The 15,029-nt window shown below is 43.8% G+C and overlaps 3 pseudogenes; 2 read left to right on the plus strand and 1 right to left on the minus strand.

Moving 5' to 3' along the window:
* LOC118379495 (neuron navigator 3-like) overlaps window positions 1-15,029 on the minus strand; it is a 276,779-nt pseudogene that overhangs the window by 148,320 nt on the left and 113,430 nt on the right.
* LOC118400835 (chymotrypsin B-like) lies at window positions 1,107-2,717 on the plus strand (annotated as a pseudogene).
* Window positions 4,489-5,187, plus strand: LOC127926718 (chymotrypsin B-like; annotated as a pseudogene).

The following is a 15,029-nucleotide window of genomic DNA, read 5'->3' on the forward strand; positions in this document are numbered from 1 at the left end:
TAGCCTGATAGCAATATGTAACATTATGTTAGCCTGATAGCAATAGGTAACATTATGTTAGCCTGATAGCAATAGGTAACATTATGTTAGCCTGATAGCAATAGGTAACATTATGTTAGCCTGATAGAGGTGTAAGGATCGAGGACAAAGTGGTTTTAGTATGTAATAATCTTCAGTGATATAAGTCAAAGGCCTAAAACAAGAGGAACACATAGTGAAAGGGACCCTAGAGAGTTGTTATCTGGGGTTTTGAATTGCAGGTGTGTTTTTTCCAGTGGAGAGGGAATGGACATGTGTTATCAGTTCAACCAAGGACACATGTAGGAAATAGGGTCACATCACTACAAAATGAGAAAAATAACAAGAAAATACCAAATGATTCCACATGAGACTCAAATTCATTCATGATCATGCAATATGAATTTTACACAACACTGTATAAAGGGTTGCATATAAACTGTTAGCTAAAACCTTCTCTAGCACTATTCAGAGCTATACATGTACATCTCTGTTTTGAAAATACATTTAAAATGACGTTGGATACAGTATATCGAATGACAGTCAACAGTCAACCATTGATCTAAATACTCCAATGACCCTTTCCTAAAGAAACAACATGTTCCACATACTATATGTAATGGTTTATCTTACAAAGTGTCCAAACTGCTTCCTATGTCTCAATGAACCCTGGGAGATGTACTACAAGATGAGGGGAGGAGAGGTTGTCTTTCTTGCACTAACACTCACACTTGTCATTGTCTTACTAGCAGGGACTTGCTTTATTGAGGACACTGTGCTTACTATGACTGTGAGATGTGGTTGTCTCACGTAGCTATCTTAAGATGACTGCACTAACTGCAAGTCGCTCTGGATAAGAGCGTCTGCTAAAACAAATACTAAAATATCATCGTAATAGGGTTGAGTGGGAAGGGGGCCTTTCCCTCTATGATGGTAAGAGGTCGTTTGGAGCACAGTTTCTGAGAGCACTCAAGGTCATGTTTGGATAACTGCTCTAAACCTCCTATTACATGGCTGAGAACAGTCTGATCGCCCAGCGTCGATAAGCAGCTGGATACATCATTCCCCTCCTTGAGGTTAATATTCTACCATGGACACACCTCGGTCTCCCATTGGTTATAGACAGGTGGGGTTTGGGAATAAATAGGGTCCCCGGTCCACTAGACTGTCACATTCTCACAATGACTTTCCTCTGGTTCGTGTCCTGTCTCGCCTTCATCAGCGCCGCCTACGGTGAGTATTCACACCTTCTCTTTACCTACAGTGTTACCTCCTTGATTTAACCCTTAACCCTTGTTTTAATGCTAAAAGTGTAAAAGTAAGTTGTGGAGTTCCTCAAGGCTCTGGTCTTGGACCACTACTGTTCTCATTATGTGCTTCTGCTACATTGCTAGCACTTGGTGATGTTATTTGGAAACACTTCCGTACGTTGGATGCCCATGGTTGAGTATGTTGCATTAAACAGAGCATTTACTGTTGTTATAAAACATGATGAGCTAAGTGTTTACAAAATATTCTCATGTAACCAGGCTGTGGCATCCCCGCCATCAAGCCCGAGGTGTCTGGCTATGCCCGCATCGTTAATGGTGAGGAGGCTGTGCCCCACTCCTGGCCCTGGCAGGTATCTCTGCAGCAGACCAGCGGCTTCCACTTCTGTGGGGGATCCCTGATCAACGAGAACTGGGTGGTCACCGCCGCTCACTGCAACGTCGCTACCTACCACCGCGTGATCGTTGGAGAGCACAAGAAGGGCAGTGGCAACAACGCTGAGGACATCCAGATCCTGAAGCCAGCTAAGGTACAGCACAGTCACACATCCTCCTCTATAGATCTGGGTAGAAGTTCCCCTCAGGTGCTGATCTAGGATCAGTCTATCCCCCGCCAGCTCAGCTGATCCGATCAGTGATCCGTCAGAGCAACGTCGTCCTGTAGACCTACCTGAACTCGCCATTTCATAAAGGTTTCAGTTCTAACCGTCCCTTCTTTCCCTCAACCCACCGCACCCCCTCTCCTCACCCACAGGTGTTCACCCACCCCAAGTGGAACCCCAGTACCATCAACAACGATATCTCCCTGATCAAGCTGTCCACCCTGCTGTCCTGAACACCAATGTGTCCCCGGTGTGCCTGGCTGAGACCGCCGACGTCTTTGCACCTGGCATGACCTGTGTGACCTCCGGCTGGGGTCTGCTGCGCTACAATGCTATCAGCACCCTAACCAGCTGCAGCAGGCTGCTCTGCCCCTTCTGTCCAACGAGCAGTGCAAGCAGCACTGGGGGAGCAACATCTCCGACGTCATGATCTGTGCCGGTGGTGCTGGTGCTACCTCCTGCATGGGTGACTCCGGTGGCCCCCTGGTCTGTGAGAAGGACAACGTCTGGACCCTGGTCGGTATTGTGTCCTGGGGCAGCAGCCGTTGCTCCACCACTACCCCCGCTGTGTATGCCCGCGTCACCGAGTTCCGTTCCTGGGTGGACCAGACCCTGGCTGCCAACTAAGAGCCATGTTGCAGCGTCCCTGTCCATCCTGTATATTGCTATGTCATTTTATGCATTGTTATGTCACACTATGTATTGCTATGTCATTCTATATATTACTATGTAATGTACAACAACTAAACATTAGCTACCAAGACTGAGAGTGCCACCCATTGGTCTGAACTGAACATGACATTCAATAAACATACTTGAACATAAAAAATATTATTGTGCAGTAATTGTATGATTACTACATTCACAACGTAATATTTTAGTACACGAGAGGAACGTAAAGTGTTACCACAGTCGGGTTACTGCTGACTGAATCCACTGCTAGCGTTAGGGGTCTCGAATGGTTGAGGGACAGCTATTTGGGAACTGTGAGAGGGGATCTTGGAGGGTTCCGGTTCACGTTTTTTGGCCTAGTGGGAGATCTGTCAACGTGCCCTTGAGCAGGGCATTGATCCTGGATGCTTCTGTGTGTCGCTCTGAATGGGAGTCTGTTAGATGACTGGTATGATGTAGTTGTTGAGCAGCTTCACTGCAAGTATATTGTATGTTTCGGATTTTAAAATATAAAAATTAATAAATAAAAAGCTACAGTAGCACGGAATCATTAACAAGACTTAAAACCTAGTGTATAAGGGCTATTATAAACCGGGTATTTTGGATCCTGGATGCTGATTGGCTGAAACAACATTCCAGCTGTGTGAATATCATCGATAATCCAAGGGTATGATGCAAACATACTTGTTGCTGTTCTATCTGAAAGTTTCACGACGCTATTCTTGATATGCCACAGCAAATGACAAAGAAAAGCAATAAGCTTCTATTAAGGCATGACCTAACCTTGTATCTAGCCTAGCGTTTGGTTTGCAACAGTCACATACAGCAGACACATAACAACATGTGCCATTTTAACAAGGCTAATCAGGAAGTGTTAATTCCATCTCTCGCTCTACCTTTCTATCCAAAGTAAAGATGCAGACCGTGTCTGAATACCCATACATGCGTTCTAGTCAGCATTTTGGATGTGTGAAAATATAACGTTTTATAATATGTGAAAAGTAGAACGTTTCTTTAAAACGCCAGGATGTTATACTCATTTCGATCCAGATGCATATGTTGTGATGTATCTGCTGTGTGTGACTGTAGAAATCGCTGCACACTATTGAGGAAGAGAATCAATGCACAGCCACACACATACCTGCCGACACATGCATTAATACACACATGCACTCTTGGACAAAGGACCAACCATCCTACTGACTGGTAACACTTTCAATGAGGGGATACATATAAGGCCTTATAAATGCATTTATAATGTCTTATAATACACTTATCTTATACTACTTGGTATAAGGCCAGAGAGCATAATGCATTATACGTTAACTATCTATCTCGCTTAGTTTGTTAGCATCAGTCATGTCATTAGCTTCAGCTAGCTTGTTAACCATCTTCACATCCAGCTATTGTGCTAGCAAAGTGAGCTAGCTAGACAGCTAATTTTGGCATGTGCCTAGCTTTTCCAAATATATGTTGTTAGCTAACATAGCTACCTACAGTAGTCCATGCTTATGTTCCTAGTTCTTTTCAATAAATGCAGTAAATGTCAACAAGCACACAATAATCAAAAATGTAAAAATATGATTTAAAAAATGTTTTTGTTATATTAGCATTAAGCTAAGATAAGAGGCCGTTTTGAGCAGTGTCTCGCCCTCCTGGTACTTGACTGAGAACTGTTTGATTGCCCAGCATTGACAAGCAGCTGGACATCCCCTAGCATTGTAGAACCAGCCTGATTGCTAAGTTTACAATTTTATCAGTCTGGAGTCCCAAATCATCAGACTGGTTCCAGCAGGATGTTACTATTCTACCATGGCTACCCTCGGCTTTTGGGAGGGATGGACACACCACAGTCTCTGATTGGTTACAGGCGGATGGGGTTTGGAGATAAATAGTATCTCTGTCTTCTAGACTGTCGCGTTATCACAATGGCTTTTCTCTGGTTCGTCTCCTGTCTCGCGTTTGTAAGCGCCGCCTACGTCTGCGGTACCCCCGCATTCTCTCCTGTGGCTATGGCCGCTTCATCAATGGTGAGGAGGCTGTGCCCCACTCCTGGCAGCAATCTGGCACCCACTTCTGTGGAGTTTCCCTGACAAACGAGTACTAGGTGGTGACTGCTGCTCACTGCGATGTCAAGACCTCCCACCGGCGAGCACGACATGCTCATGAGCAATGAGGCCATCCAGATCCTGAAGCCTGCTAAAGTGTTCACCCACTCCAGGTGGAACCCCAGCACCATCAAAAATGACATCCTCTTGATCAAGCTGGCCACCCCCACCACCCTGAGCGCCAAAGTGTCCCCCGTGTGTCTGGCTTCGTACGAAGACAACTTCGCCCCTGGCATGACCTGTGTGACTTCAATTATCCCAACAAAACTGCAGCAGGGTGCTGAGTGCAAGAAGCACTGGGGCAACATGATTCATGAAATGATCTGTGCTGGTGGTAAAGGTGTTTCCTCCTGCATGGGGGACTCCGGTGGCCCCCTGGTCTGTGAGAAGAACAAGGTGTGGAGCCTGGTCGGTATTGTGTTCTGGGGCAGCAGTGGTTGCTCTACCTCTACCCCCTCTGTGTACACCGGAGTCGCCGAGGTACGCACCTGGGTGGACATGACCATGATGCTCAACTAAGAGCAATGCCACAGTTTCCCTGTCCAGAAAAAAATATGTACTGCTACACCATTCTAGGTTTTGTATATCTATGTTTCAGTGGAGGTTGCAGAGGTAAGGATGGATGTGTTTGATGTATTTGATACCATTCCACTGATTCCGCTTCTGCAATTACCACGAGGCTGTCCTCCCCATATTAAACAGTATTTTTACTACTTGATGAATTTAAATGCTGTGCACCCTTTGATAATCAAGAAGAGACCCTTGGGTATGTTGTGGACCACAGGAGGTTGGTGACACCTTAATTGAGGAGAACGGGCTCGTGGTAATGGCTGGAGCGGAACCAGTAGAATGGTATCACATGGTTTCCAGGTGTTTGTTGACATTCCATTTCCTCTGTTCCGGCCATTATTATGAGCTGTTCTCCCTCAACAGCCTCCTGTGGTTGTGGTGGACTGTCAGTCAGTCCAGTGTGAAGCAGGTTATTCATGTCTACAGTATAAGGGAAGAAGGTCTCCTGTGCAGTCGTGGCCAAAAGTTTTGAGATTGACACAAATATACATTTTCACAAAGTCTGCTGCCTCAGTTTGTGTGATGGCAATTTGCATATACTCCAGAATGTTATGAAGAGTGATCAGATGAATTGCAAAGTCCCTCTTTGCCATGCAAATGAACTGAACCCCCCAAAAAAAATTTCCACTGCATTTCAGCGCTGCCACAAAAGGACCAGCTGACATCATGTCAGTGATTCTCTCGTTAACACAGGTGTGAGTGTTGACGAGAACAAGGCTGGAGATCACTCTGTCATGCTGATTGATTTTGAATAACAGACTGGAAGCTTCAAAAGGAGGGCGGTGCTTGGAATCATTCTTCTTCCTCTGTCAACCATGGTTACCTGCAAGGAAACACATGCCGACAAAAAGGTCTTCACATGCAAGGATATTGCTGCCAGTAAGATTGCACCTAAATCAACCATTTGTCGGATCATCAAGAACTTCCAAGTAGAGCGGTCCAATTGTTGTGAAGAATGCTTCAGGATGCCCAAGAAAGTCCAGCAAGCACCAGGACCATCTCCTAAGTTGATTCAGCTGGGGGATCGGGGCACCACCGGTACAGAGCTTGCTCAGGAATGGCAGCAGGCAGGTGTGAGTGCGTCTGCACGCCCAGTGAGGCAAAGAATTTTGGAGGATGGCATGGTGTCAAGAAGGGCAGCAAAGAAGCCACTTCTCTCCACAAAAAAAAACATTAGGGACAGACTGATATTCTGGAAAGGTACAGGGATTGGACTGCTGAGGACTGGGGTAAAGTCATTTTCTCTGATGAATCCCCTTTCCGACTGTTTGGGGCATCTGGAAAAAAGCTTGTCCGGAGAAGACAAGGTGAGCGCTACCATCAGTCCTGTGTCATGCCAACAGTAAAGCATCCTGAGACCATTCATGTGTGGGGTTGCTTCTCAGCCAAGGAAGTGGGCTCACTCACAATTTTGCCTAAGAACACAGCCATGAATAAAGAATGGTACCAAACACATCCTCTGAGATTAACTTCTCCCAACCATCCAGGAACAGTTTGGTGACGAACAATGCCTTTTCCAGCATGATGGAGCACCTTGCCATAAGACAAAAGTGATAACTAAGTGGCTCGGGGAATAAAACATCGATATTTTTGGTCCATGGCCAGGAAACTCCCCAGACCTGAATCCAATTGAGAACTTGTGGTCAATCCTCAAGAGGCAGGTGGACAAACCAAAATCCACAAATTCTGACAAACTCTCAGCATTTATTATGCGAGAATGGGCTGCCATCAGTCAGGATGTGGCCCAGAAGTAAATTGACAGCATACCAGGGCGGATTACAGAGGTCTTGAAAAAGAAGGGTCAACCCTGCAAATATTTACTTTTGCATCAACTTCATGTAATTGTCAATAAAAGTCTTTGACACTTGTAATTATACTTCAGTATTCCATAGTAACATCTGACAAAAATATCTAAAGACACTGAAGCAGCAAACTTTGTGGAAATTAATATTTGTGTCATTCTCAAAACCTTTGGCCACGACTGTACTCTGTAAATCACACATGCAATACTGTAGCCTAATTCCCAAAGCTGACCCACTAAGACTCCTAACAACGCCAAAGTGGACTCAGGAAAGTTGACCTCCCTGGCCTTTAACTGTCATCACAAACAAACAAAACACACAGGTTTCTGAATAAACAATGGCATTGGTCATCTAGAGTTACCTGATCTTGCCCGACAGTCAGGACATGTCCTCTGTGTATATCTGTTGGTTAGTTATTTAGTTTTAGGCTAGTGGAAGAGATGAGGGCCAATAAACCCACCCATAAGAGGTGAGTGATACCCAGTCCCAGTGCCAGTTGCCTTGGAATGTAAAATGAAGACTAGACTGAACACTTAATGCATCCTGGGTAAATTGGCACACTCAATAATTATCGGAATAAAATAACTGCGTTTTTCAAGGGCAAAATTAGCGCAGTTTCACAGAAGCGACAGAAGGGATATGCAGATTATCAAAAGCAATTAGATTGCATTTCTGAATATTCTTATAAGATATAAATATTCAGGTCATCTTTATGGTTCACAGGTCACTTCCTCCCAGATGGGAGAGAGACAGGAAAAGGAAGGACAGATGGAAGGAAGTTGGGAGAGGGAGGTTTTGGTGCCACTTGTGATGAGAAAGTATTCCATTTTACAGAATAAATAAATTATTTATGAGACATTATTTCTCAGTTGGTTTCATTAGGGCTACTGAAGAGATCTTATCTTAGATTAAAACTGGGCAACACAGAGCCATACCCTTATCAATGCATGGTTGGCCTCCCAATGAACTCCCAACTCCCAATGAAAGTGATAACGATCATTTGGTGTAGCGTAGTGCTCCTGTTCAAATTACCCCCAACTCTAATGAGTTTTAGTCAAACTGACTGTCTGAGTCATAACTGTGGACGCTCTCTCTCCCTAGTAAATTAACACGGCTTTGATTTTGAGGAGGTGCCAAGTCATTGTTGGCTACTAATTAACCAAACAAGGCAGACGAAGCAAAGCACCTGGGCGGAGTTCCCACTTCCCGTTTTAGGGGAAACGGAAGTTAGATTGAAAATTCTGTATCCCTGAGAACCAGAAACATTAGGTTTCTGACAACACCGTTAAGGGTGGCTACTAATTGACCTCTGAGATATTCACTATGCCTGGCACTTCTTCTGCTGTATGCCAATAAGCTAAATAAGTACCATAGAGCTTCAATGAGCTAGGGAAGTACCATAGAGCTTCAATGAGCTAGGGAAGTACCACAGAGCTTCAATGAGCTAGGGAAGTACCATAGAGCTTCAATGAGCTGAGGGAAGTACCACAGAGCTTCAATGAGCTAGGGAAGTACCATTGAGCTTCAATCAATGAGCTTCAATGAGCTAGGGGTACCACAGAGCTTCAATACCACAGAGCTTCAATGAGCTAGGGAAGTACCATTGAGCTTCAATGAGCTAGGGTACCATTGAGCATCAATGAGCAGAGCATTGAGCATCAATGAGCCAGGGAAGTACCATTGAGCATCAATGAGCTAGGGAGTACCATTGAGCATCAATGAGCTAGGGATGTACCATTGAGCTCAATGAGCTAGGGAAGTACCATAGAGCTTTAATGAGCCATGGAAGTAGAGCTTCAATGAGTGTACCATTGAGCTTCAATGAGCTAGGAAGTACCATAGAGCTTTAATGAGCTCGGGAAGTACCATTGAGCATCAATGAGCTAGGGAAGTACCATTGAGCTTCAATGAGCTAGGGAAGTACCATAGAGCTTTAATGAGCTACCATTGTGCTTCAATGAGCTAGGGAAGTACCATTGAGCTTCAATGAGCTAGGGAAGTATTAGAGCTTTAATGAGCTAGGGGTATCATAGAGCATCATCGACCTGGCCAAGGCTTTCGACTCTGTCAATCACCACATTCTTATTGGCAGACTCGACAGCATTGGTTTCTCAAATGATTGCCTCGCCTGGTTCACCAACTACTTCTCTGATATTCAGTATGTCAAATCGGAGGGCCTGTTGTCCGGTCCTCTGGCAGTTTCTATGGGGGTGCCGCAGGGTTAAATTCTTGGGCTGACTCTTCTCTTCTCTCTTCTCTGTAGACATCATCAATGATGTCGCTCTTGCTGCTGGTGATTCTCTAATCCACCTCTAAGCAGACGACACCATTCTGTATACTTCTGGCCCCTCTTTGGACAATGTGTTACCCAACCTCCAGATGAGCTCCAATGCCATACAACTCTACTCTCATTCTGTGGCCTCCAACTGCTCTTAAATGCAAGTAAAACTAAATGCATGCTATTCAATCGATCACTGCCCGCACCTGCCCGCCCGTCCAGCATCACTACTCTGGACGGCTCTGACTTAGAATACGTGGACAACTACAAATACCTAGGTGTCTGGTTAGACTGTAAACTCTCCTTCCAGACTCACATCAAGAATCTCCAATCCAAAATGAAATCTACAATCGACTTCCTATTTCACAACAAAGCATCCTTCACTCATGCTGCCAAACATACCCTCGTCAAACTGACCATCCTACCGATCCTCGACTTCGGCGATGTCATCTATAAAATAGCCTCCAACACTCTACTCAACAAATTGGATGCAGTCTATCACAGTGCCATCCGTTTTGTCACCAAAACCCCATATACTACCCACACCTTGCGACCTGTACGCTCTTGTTGGTTGGCCCTCGCTTCATACTCGTCGCCAAACCCACTGGCTACAGGTTATCTACAAGTCTCTGCTAGGTAAAGCCCCGTCTTATCTCAGCTCACTGGTCACCATAGCAGCACCCACTCGTAACACACGCTCCAGCAGGTATATCTCACTGGTCACCCCCAAAGCCAATTCCTCTTTTGGTCGCCTTTCCTTCCAGTTCTCTGCTGCCAATGACTGGAACGAACTGCAAAAATCACTGAAGCTGGAGACCCATATCTCCCTCAGCTTTAAGCGCCAGCTGTCAGAGCAGCTCACAGATCACTGCACCTGTACATAGCCCATCTGTAAACAGCCTATCTATCTACCTCATCGCCATACTGTATTTATTTATTTATCTTCCTCCTTTGCTCCCCAGTATCTCTACTTGCATATTCATCTTCTGCACATCTACCATTCCAGTGTTTAATTGCCATATTGTAATTACTTCGCCACCATGGCCTATTTATTGCCTTAACTCCCTTATCTTACCTCATTTGCATTCGCTGTATGTAGACTTTTTTTTCCTACTGAATTACTGACTATGTTTGTTTATTCCATGTGTAACTCTGTGTTGTTGTATGTGTCTAACTGCTATGCTTTATCTTGGCCAGGTCGCAGTTGTAAATGAGAACTTGTTCTCAACTAGCCTACCTGGTTAAAAGGTTAAAAGGTTAAATAAAAAATCAAAGCGCTAGGGAAGTACCATAGTGCTTCAAAAACACACACAGGGCAATTTCCCATTATATCTACCTGTTCATACTATTGTGTTAATGGAAGGTGTATGTATGGCATCTGACAGAGACGTAATAAAACCCCCGTAACCAATGATGCTCCCCACTCACTCCGCTATCCTCTCCCCTCCCAGAATCCTTTGTGTGAGGGGTAAAGTAAATGGTTCACGTAGGGAAGATAGCCGCGGTGCCATGATTAATAGAAGCCATCATTCACAGAGGATGAAGCCGCAACGTGGGCGCAACAACTCTGCTCAAACCTTTCTCATCTTTTATCATGAACGTGCCTGGGATCTTTTCCCATTTTCTCCCTGAGTTTCATATTTCAGATGGCCCTATTGTGAATAGGCATTAGTGTCAGGTTAAGGGATGGGGTTTAATTAAAGTTAGAGAGGGTCACAGGGCTAGATCACTAGCTACTGGTCTGTGGAACTGGTAGAAAGAGCTAGCGCTACACTAGCCTACAGTGCATGGAAATTGTACAGCAGCATGTGTTTCACTGAATTAAACTGACAGGGGACTGCACAGCACATGTTTCAGTGTGGCCCAATGCATCCCCTATAAAGTCTGCTGGAACATAAAAGCCACAGTATATTCCTACCCTCCAGCGTTTATCCAAACCACGACCTTTAACATATTTCCATGTGGAGAAAACATATGAGGTAAAGATACGCTGTACGACATGTCAGGTCACATTGATTGGGACATACATCACCGAGCGCAATCTAATGAACTGCGACAACGGCCTTGTGCATAGCATATGAGAGCTATATTGGAGAGGCATCGCTGTCCTATTAGATATGAGCTATGGTTATCTATTCACTTTGCCTCAACAGTGGCATAATTCTGAGGTCAGCCAATAGCTAATCCCTCCATGATCCACAACTGCAGATTCCTCTGTTGACAGTAGGTATGAAGATGTCCTCCGACGGTGACACGCACACACACACGCACACACACACACACACACACACACACACACACACACACACACACACTTGCACGCACGCACGCACGCACGCACGCACGCACACACACACACACACACACACACACACACACACACACACACACACACACACACACACACACACACACACACCACACACACACACACACACACACACACACACACACACGCACCCACACCCACACGCACCCACACCCACACACACCCACACACACACGCACCCACACACGCCCTTTTAAACCAGGCTAAATCAGGGAGTGGGAATATTATCTCTCGCTCTACCTCTCAAAGTAAAGACACACAGGGGGCTGCCTAGCGCCTTTACACAATCCCTTACCACATTGATAACTTCAGTTCTATCAATTGCTGTATACAGCTCATCTAATATAGTGTCAATATAGTGATGAACTGAAGCCTGTGTGAAAAGACAGCAATGCTCGTAGCATTACATATAGAAACATTGAAACACGACCGCTCAGAAACCTCCGAGTAGATTCACTTACAGACTGTAGAGTAGATTCACTTAGACTATAGAGTAGATTCATTTACAGACTATAGAGTAGATTCATTTACAGACTATAGAGTAGATTCATTTACAGACTATAGAGTAGATTCACTTACAGACTATAGAGTAGATTCACTTACAGACTATAGAGTAGATTCATTTACAGACTATAGAGTAGATTCACTTACAGACTATAGAGTAGATTCACTTACAGACTATAGAGTGGATTCATTTACAGACTATAGAGTAGATTCACTTACAGACTATAGAGTAGATTCACTTACAGACTATAGAGTAGATTCATTTACAGACTATAGAGTGGATTCACTTACAGACTATAGAGTAGTTTCACTTACAGACAATAGAGTGGATTCACTTACAGACTATAGAGTAGATTCACTTAAAGACTATAGAGTAGATTCATTTACAGACTATAGAGTAGATTCACTTACAGACTTTAGAGTGGATTCATTTACAGACTATAGAGTAGATTCCCTTACAGACTATAGAGTTGATTCACATACAGACTATAGAGTAGATTCACTTAAAGACTATAGAGTAGATTAATTTACAGACTATAGAGTAGATTCACTTACAAACTTAAGAGTGGATTCATTTACAGACTATAGAGTAGATTAATTTACAGACTATAGAGTAGATTCACTTACAAACTTAAGAGTGGATTCATTTACAGACTAGAGTGGATTCACTTACAGACTATAGAGTAGATTCACTTAGACTATAGAGTAGATTCCCTTATAGACTATAGAGTAGATTAATTTACAGACTATAGAGTAGATTCACTTACAGACTTAAGAGTGGATTAATTTACAGACTATAGAGTAGATTAATTTACAGACTATAGAGTAGATTAATTTACAGACTATAGAGTAGATTCACTTACAGACTTAAGAGTGGATTAATTTACAGACTATAGAGTAGATTAATTTACAGACTATAGAGTAGATTCACTTACAGACTTAAGAGTGGATTAATTTACAGACTATAGAGTAGATTCATTTACAGACTATAGAGTAGATTCACTTACAGACTATAGAGTAGATTCACTTACAGACTATAGAGTGGTACAGACTATAGAGAATTCACTTTAAAGACAATAGAGTGGATTCATTTACAGACTATAGAGTAGATTCACTTACAGACTATAGAGTAGATTCACTTACAGACTATAGAGTAGATTCATTTACAGACTATAGAGTGGATTCACTTACAGACTATAGAGTGGATTCATTTACAGACTATAGAGTGGATTCATTTACAGACTAGAGTGGATTCACTTACAGACTATAGAGTAGATTCACTTACAGACTATAGAGTAGATTCCCTTATAGACTATAGAGTAGATTCACTTACAGACTTGAGAGTGGATTAATTTACAGACTATAGAGTAGATTAATTTACAGACTATAGAGTAGATTAATTTACAGACTATAGAGTAGATTAATTTACAGACTATAGAGTAGATTCACTTACAGACTTAAGAGTGGATTAATTTACAGACTATAGAGTAGATTAATTTACAGACTATAGAGTAGATTCACTTACAGACTATAGAGTAGATTCACTTACAGACACGACATATACAAACATCTCCACAAGCAGCAACTTATAGCTCCCTTTCAACCAACTTCACAAAATAACACATCAAAACCTATGCAGGCAATAATACTAAGCATAGACGTGAAACTAGTTTGAATAAAGGCAGTCAATTACCAGTTCATGATGACATCAACACAGTCTCCTAATCCAACTACAGTAGCAGTACCACGCTTGGCTTTAAATCAGAACAGAGAGCCAACAGGCACGACACTCTACTCAGTACAGTACCTAGAGGGGTCTGGCTTGGCTTTCCCATAGAGCAGACGACTCTTTCTCTCCCGGGGCTTGGCGGTGGGCAGGCGCGAGCGCGAGACAAGGGGGTCAACTTGTTCACCATGGGACATGATGAGTTAAGTGGGAGGGATCGCCGATGCTGCCCCACTACCTTCTACAGTTCCAGCCCCAGAGGCTCCTGGGTGTCGCGGGCCACCAATGGGGAGTTTCCCCCCAACATATACGCATGCACACACGCACAGAGCACTTGGCTTTCTATAGCCAGCACCTGCTGCTGGAGCCCTGATCGGCCTCACTGGTGTCTGGGGGGAGAGAGGAGGACGTGTGTGTGTACGTGTGTGTGTGTGTGTGTGTGTGTGTGTATGTGTGTGTGATTAAGTGAGTGAAAGATAATTGATAATTGCTTTATAAAAAGCAACACTACATTGTTCAGTGGATCAGACTACATTGTCCTAGATTGTATTTTTGGTCAGGAGATCCAGACAGGGCTGGTCACGCCTGTGAAATCAGACAATGCGGTACGCAGGTTGACGTTTATTGGGATGAGTCTTGTCCTTGAGGCAAAACTTCTGCTAGAAGGGCCATACTGTAAAAATGTATGAAAACAAAAATGTGCTTTTTAGTCTTCGATTAAGGTTAGGGTTAGGCATTAGGATTAGCAGTGTGGTTAAGGTTAGGCATTAGGGTTAGCAGTGTGGTTAGGGTTAGGCATTAGGATTAGGAGTGTGGTTAAGGTTAGGCATTAGGGTTAGCAGTGTGGTTAAGGTTAGGCATTAGGGTTAGCAGTGTGGTTAGGGTTAGGCATTAGGGTTAGCAGTGTGGTTAAGGTTAGGCATTAGGGTTAGCAGTGTGGTTAAGGTTAGGCATTAGGGTTAGCAGTGTGGTTAAGGTTAGGCATTAGGGTTAGCAGTGTGGTTAGGGTTAGGCATTAGGGTTAGCAGTGTGGTTAAGGTTAGGCATTAGGGTTAGCAGTGTGGTTAAGGTTAGGCATTAGGGTTAGCAGTGTGGTTAAGGTTAGGCATTAGGGTTAGCAGTGTGGTTAAGGTTAGGCATTAGGGTTAGCAG

This window comes from Oncorhynchus keta, unplaced genomic scaffold (assembly GCF_023373465.1).
Source record: "Oncorhynchus keta strain PuntledgeMale-10-30-2019 unplaced genomic scaffold, Oket_V2 Un_contig_8101_pilon_pilon, whole genome shotgun sequence".
NCBI lineage: Eukaryota > Metazoa > Chordata > Actinopteri > Salmoniformes > Salmonidae > Oncorhynchus > Oncorhynchus keta.